We start from the raw sequence: 6,305 nt of genomic DNA, 5'->3' as shown, positions 1-6,305 counted from the left end.
ACGGTTGGTGGTCACCATAGCAACCAGTAACCGTTAGCTTGTCCCCTTTTTCTGTTTCCATCTATGACTGTAAGGATCAGCTCTGTGTTTTCACTTTTTCACACAGGGACATCTTCATTTAAAAACTGAGTTTTGTCTTCACTTGTGTTGTCTTTGACTAATATTTACATTGTTTTGATGTTCTAATACACCAAGTGTGTAAAACATGTAGGGGGAAAACACTTCCTCACACCACTGTACAAAGAAAGAGCTCGTAAACCCTTGACTTCCCTGAAATACTCATTGAAAAACTGCTTTGCTGTTCCACAACAGTCTTAAAGCAAAGCGTTACCAGTAGACAGAAAAGCCGGGGACTTTTTCCTCAAACACAGATGAATCAGAGACGTAGCTGGCTGTCCACTGTGTGAGTCCTGATTTGTTACAGACCAAAACATGTTTTCAGGAGGGTTCAACTGTGAAAAATAATGGTGGAGCTGTTGTGGGTGACTGAGTATTCGTTTCCCTCAGGTCAAGCTTGGAGTCATTGGTTTAACGATGAATTCTCCATCCAGTTAAAGATACTGCAAAGTCATGTCAAGTTTATTTGTATTTCAACAACAAGGCAGTTCATATGCTTTATAACATAAAGCAAAACAGAAAACAATTATGAAACAGCAATAAACACTACATTTTGTCAAAAAACATCAAAATCATCGGTTGGTCAATGTTCCAGTTATTAATCAAAGGCAACTCTGAACAGGTGAGTTTTTAGCCTAGATTTAAAGGAACTCAGGGTCTCAGCAGTTTTGCAGTTTTCTGAAATTTGTTCCAGATTTGTGGTGCATAGAAACTGAATGATGCTTCTCCATGTTTGGTTCTGGTTCTAGGGATGCAGAGCAGAACAGAAGACCTGAGAGGTCTGGAAGGTTGATTCAACAACAGCAGATCTTTAATGTATTGTGGTGGTAAGCCGCTCAGTGATTTATAAACTAACAACAGTATTTTTTAAGTTTCTTCTGTCAGTGGAAGAACTTTAGAACTGGGTGATGTTCTCTATCATCCTGGTTTTAGTCAGAACGTCAGCAGCAGCGTTCTGGACCAGCTGCAGCTGGAGGATTGATTTTTTCAGGGAGGCCTGTGAAGACACTGTTGCAGTAATCAATGCAACTAAAGATAAATGCATGGATGAGTTTCTCTAATGCTGAGACATTAGTCCTTTAATCCTGGAAATGTTCTTCAGATGATAGAAGTTCAACTTTTTAACCATCTTTATGTGTTTCTGAAGGTTCAGGTTATAATATTGTTTTGTTTACATCTTTTTTTTGCCAAGAAAGACTTATAACAAAGAATTAATCCACCAAACACGAATCTCCTTGCATTTATATTCTGAATTATCTCATTAAAGACCAACTTTTTAATAATTTTCTTTCTCCATTTTAAGATCCCAAAGACCCGATCGCCATTGAAAGGCTCAACTTGATGAACATGGCCAAGCTGAGCATCAAGGGCCTGATCGAGTCGGCGCTCAACCTCGGACGCACGCTGGACTCCGACTACGCGCCGCTCCAGCAGTTCTTTGTCGTCATGGAGCACTGCCTTAAGCACGGACTAAAAAGTAGGTTTTGTCGTCATAACCATGGAAAAGTGACTTATTTTTCTGCTTTGACTGATTTGTAGTGTTCTATATATAAGTCACAGACCATTTAAAATCAATGTGAAGATACAAAGTTTGTATGATCTACAGTCTATATTCTGGAAAAGTTCAAAGGTTCAGTCGTCTTTGATTTATTTTAAAGTTTAATAATCCGCTTTAATCAAACTTTAATTTGTCTGGTTCACTTGTGTGGATGAGAACGTGAAATCAAACACTGTTCCGGACCAATAAAGCAAACTCTGGTCCACCTAAACACCTCGGTCTCAGTTCAGTGGAAATTAACTCTGGTGCAGTTTGAATGCATATGGAACTCCAAAAGCAGGAAGTAGACTACATTACAAGGCAAGGCATTCTGGGTAAATACAACCAAAACAAATGCATGTGTTTAGTGCTAGCAGGAGAAATGACTCGCAATCTTTTACCAAAGACAAAAGAGAAATCCTACAGCCACTAAAATCTGATGCAACTCCTCTGAATAAAATGAAATGAAAACTGAAGAACATAGATATATAAGGCTGATTTTGTAACAATCTTTATGTTGCACTGAATGTTCAGGTCTGAGTTCATCACTACACCCAGATTTCAGGCCTAATCTCTAGTTTAGCTGTAATAACTGAAGCTGACTCTAGATTATTCCCATTTAAGTTAAAAAATAACGACTTCAGTTTTGCTTCTGATCAGCTGGAGAAAGTCACGGCATCTTCACGCATTTATTTGTTCTGAGCATCAATTCGGTGAGTGTAAACATAATTTTACTCAAAGTAAGGCTGGACTTTTCAGTGGTTTTAGTGTGAAGCTACGCCACTGCAATAAAATAAAATGTACACATACACATCGTTACCAGGGTTACCACAGAGTATGCAGTGCACTGTGTATTTAGTGTTGTTTCTTCCATTTATAAATGAAAAATCAATGGTTGATTTGCAGTTTCACAGAAAAGTTTAAGTGAACCGTTTCAGTGGAAGATTTGAAGGTAAACGTCTGGAGTGTTTAGTGAAGGCTGTCCAGTTTGGAGCTAAACAGGATCATCGGGTCACCGGGGTTTACAGCAGGAGGCTTACAATAGGCTTTTCTGTTTCCCATCACAGAGATCGGACAAATACGGGAACGTGCGTGAGACCCTAATCCTGACAGCAGCAGCTCTTTCCCATCCTCCTTTAGGTAAACACTGCAGGTTTTCCAGATATTTTGGATGAAACAATGTTAAAAAAAGAATCCTATAACTACGAATTTAGACTTGCACACCCTTCTCCAGGTCTATTAAAGAATATTTTCATTTATTTCTTTGTTATTTATTTTAAAACATGCAGCATTGTTCCATGAAATAACTGATTCATCCTTCTTGGATTTCTTGGATGTGGAAGTGATGGGTGTCTGTTTTTAAAGTGGCATCCTGTTTGTAGATAACACAAAACTGGTGATATTTGTGTCATAAATTCCGCAAAGCTATGCTCTGGAAAAACACCAGGGCTGAAAAGTAAGTACACCCTTCCTGCCTCCTTAGCAATTTATAAGATGATTAGCACTCGGCTATTGCTAATAAGCTCCATGTTATAAGAGTAGGGATGGTTGACCTTAATGTACAGCAGCATGTTTGTAGAAAACCAAACACCAACGGTTTGGACCCTGCAGGTCAGTTTGTGGTTGGGTTGGGAGCCAGTGAGGCTCTCAGGCCATTAAAACCACATGGACTTCAATTTGTTCTCCAGATGTCAGCATACATCACTAATATGCTAATATAGCTGTTTCACACCATACTGAAACAAAAACTTTAGCTGACTACTGTTTACTCAATGTTTTTTTTATGATTTCCTTTTGATTAATGTGTCTTGTTATAATATTTTAAGGTTTAAATCTGTGTTTTATGGTGTTTGGTGTTGCTGTTTCATAGTAATTGTTTTATTGCAGCACTTTGACATTTTGGTAAATATAAAGTGCTTTTTAAGTATTTTTTAAAATTATTATCTGCTGTATGAAACAATCATAGAATAGGCTATGTACTGGATAGTGAGCTATTTAAAATAAATTGTCTAAATTATTAAATTTATAGACTATTGTAAATTATTTAAAGTGAATTTTCTAAATTAAGGATGTTGCAGATTGTTTAATGATGTTTGTCTGTTTTGATTAGCACTGTTGGTGGTTTGTATTTTGTTTAATTGTATTTGCACGTTGTAATGTTTGGGGTTCTTTTGTATCTACCTCACGTGCTGCCGTAGCTAATGAGGGCAGGCCCTACAAAAGCTGGCAAAAAAATCATTGTACCAATGAATGACTTGAACAACTTTCAAAAGATGTTTGGCACAAATCGATGCTTAGTGTTCACCAGTGAAAGCAGCGAGGTACGTTTTATTTTGTTGTTTGCGTTGTAAGTTTATGTTTTGTATTCTAATGTTTGTACATGTTTTAGTTTTCATGGTGACTGAGGTGGGTGTGGTGACTCATGATCTGCATCAAAGAAAATAAACAAAACCTTGAAATCACTCTTCGAGACCGCGCAAATTACTTCAAGTGCTGGGGAGCAGCTACAGGGTAATTTTCTGCAAAAAATGTAGTCATCTTCCACAGAAACTCTGCAAATACTGAACTGTGACTAGTGAATAGAACTAGAAAGGCAAAATGAACATTATTGCAATGGTCTAGTCAAAGTCCAGATTTCAACCCGATTGTAAAGCTGTAATGGCAGACCTATGATGGCATATTAGGTAAACCATTTTTACCTAAAATGTAAAAACGGTAAAGTAAGGATGCCTTTTTTCCAGGCAAACTTCCACCAAAAACCTCATTTTTTGAAAGAGCAAGGAAATTTCTGAGCTCCAAAAGTAAACAATTTGTGAGAAATGCTCAATTTTTTTTGATTACTCTCAGAAATCTTCTAGAAAAAACTTGGAAATTACAAAAGTTTAACATTGAAACTTAGAAAATTTCTAAAAGTTTAACATTTTTGACTTCACTGGCTCATAAAGTTTTCAAATTTTTTTCCTATAAAATCTGAAATGAATATCAACATTTTTTTTTTTTTAGATTTTTTTCAGTTTTCATTTCAAAGTTTTTTGGTGGAAATTTAATCCTTTTTTTCTGTCTACACTGGCTTTAATATGCCATCGTACAAACCAAAAGGAAACAAATTTCTGCACACCAAAATGAACAGAAGCTGTGTTTCCACGCATTTATTTAATATTCCAGTAAATATTTAGACCCTTTTCCAACATCACGTTGTGTTTTGAAGACAAAAGAGAGAAGGATTTGCTTTTCCTGGAAGAATCTGACTTCAAAAACATCAGCTGGAGGAAAGTGAAACTTCTGTGAAAAGATTGAGGGATGAAAAGGGAGCAGCATCACTACTTCAAAGCATCAATATCCTGATGTAAAAACCTCAAATCCAGTGTTTGAACTTTAAATTCATGGTTTTGAGATGTAATGTGAAATAAAGCAGGGATTGAGAAGACAGACGCAGGTGCATGGACTGTTTACCCCCTATGTGATGTTTTTTTTCCCCGTATTAAAATTGCAGAGGAATATAAAATTGCTGACATGCTCACAGCTCTGCAGCTGTTTTGCTTTATACACTTTCAAAATGTGGGAAGATGTTCTGTCACATCATGTCGCCTGGGATCTGCTGTACCACTGTTAGCCTTGACAATATTTTGTGTTGTGAATGAAAACATAAACATTGTTTTGAGAACAAATTTTAACATGCGGAAAAATATGGAGGACCAAAACTGACATAATAATAAATAAAAGCATAAATATATATTTAGTTTTTCCATAAGTTTTCCATCAAGAAACTCCAAACACCAAATTTCAACCATTCTACAGCTGATTAAAGGTAAAGTTAGACCATAGCGATTTTCTGTTTTTCTTTATTTATCTAGAACCAGCTGGCACAGCGGCAACAGGTGCAGGGATTCTTGTGGCAACTTATTTCTGGTTGCAAGGCATCTTCCCCACTGAGTCACAGCATAAGTGCTTAGACCAGCAAGAATGGAAATATTTGTGTCATGCAATGCCAATAAACGTGGTCTGGTGCCAAAAATATATGAAGGCTAGCAAAGGAGCATGCTCTGAAACGACCCACACTGAACAACAGACAGAGCAGAAGAAGAAGTTGGAAGTAGATGTTGAAACAGCTCAAATAAATAACTGATGGATAATTTTGTTCTTGTAAATCAGAGCTGATTTTTATTTTTTTTTAAATTGCTTTCCAATGGATCCCGTTAGTTTGCAGCAGTTAGGGAAATGGTTAGATTCCTAGAATAACTGCAGGGGTTTCCCACTAAAAATGCTTACAGTTTATAATAATTTAGTAGTTCAAACATCAAATATACCTTCACATGCATCAATTCGCACAGTGGAATAGCCTTAGTGTTACTAATTTATTGTTGCTCTTGGGGAAACAGCTAATCAGCACCGAGGAAAATAGCCAACAGCGTGTCAGCCAGTGGCGATTCTAGCCCTGTTTTATCTCAGCACCCCTGAATAGGGTTGCCACCCATCCCACACTCCTCAACAGACAGAGTCGTCAATAAATAATAGCATTAGCCAAAATAAGTGGCTATTTAAAGAACAAATTATACTAATAGATTAACAGTAAATACATAAATATTACATTACTTTCTGTGTGTTTTATTCAGAAATGTTGATATATGAATAATTGTTCAGTGGTCGTTTA

Source organism: Poecilia mexicana, unplaced genomic scaffold (genome assembly GCF_051168715.1).
Source record: "Poecilia mexicana isolate PSO_F unplaced genomic scaffold, ASM5116871v1 scaffold_9, whole genome shotgun sequence".
In the NCBI taxonomy this organism is placed as follows: Eukaryota; Metazoa; Chordata; class Actinopteri; order Cyprinodontiformes; family Poeciliidae; genus Poecilia; species Poecilia mexicana.
This window is presented reverse-complemented; position numbering follows the sequence as displayed.